The following is an 890-nucleotide window of genomic DNA, read 5'->3' as shown; positions in this document are numbered from 1 at the left end:
TCTGTGACCTTTCTTTCTATTCAACTTGATCACAAAATGTGTGTGATGTGATGTGTGTGATGTGATGTGATGTGATGTGTGCGCCTGAAGTTATTTTTTTTAACCAGGTTGTGATACGTGTAAATGACCGGTTATACAGCCAAACATCCCGACGTCCTGCTAACATGCCCTCCTGCAATCTAGACCTCTTCCCATCACTCCGATGATCACTAACACTTGCTAGTACATAAGCTTCCAGTTTTACGCTTAAGGTGCATTTATCTGTAAGAGCCTAAAGCGGAAACCTTGGGTTCACTGCCAGGGTGAACCCTCTCCTATGAAACGTCTGGAATTTACTACCGCTTGTGTTAGACGTTTAACTTAATATTCTCAGTCCTTGTTCTTTGCCCGTGAGCATTCAGCGATATAAATAGCCTGGAAAAACATCATTTGAGCATAGGAAGACGTAGTGAGGGAAGCGGAAACCCCACGCCTGAGGATGGATCATGTGAGTCTGGATGGCCCAGGGCCATAGGTCCCGCTCCAGTGACCGCAGGGGAAAAGATGACCAAATGACAAGAGCGAGGCTCCACTGGAGTCCTGTACCTCAGCAGGGGTGTCGCTGGAAGGCCAGGTTCCCCTTATTCATAGATGGGGAAACTGAAGTCCAAAGGGCTTAATCATCTTAATCATCTTGCTTAAAGGGGCGCGCGGTTACTGAGCACCAGACTCACCGCGGGACTCCCTGGCGCCCTCTGCTGCATCCCGGCTCCTTACAACAGCGGATTTTTCATCTTTGCCCATTAGACAGAATATCCTTCCTTTCGTGAGCAAAATAGCTTGCTATGGCACCACGCATTTTGTTCTAATTTTTATACAACGCTACATATGTTTTTATATCTTTTTAATCA

This window comes from Condylura cristata, unplaced genomic scaffold, assembly GCF_000260355.1.
Source record: "Condylura cristata isolate star-nosed mole 26May11 unplaced genomic scaffold, ConCri1.0 scaffold00048, whole genome shotgun sequence".
NCBI classification, from domain to species: domain Eukaryota; kingdom Metazoa; phylum Chordata; class Mammalia; order Eulipotyphla; family Talpidae; genus Condylura; species Condylura cristata.
Note: the sequence above shows the minus strand (reverse complement) of the source record.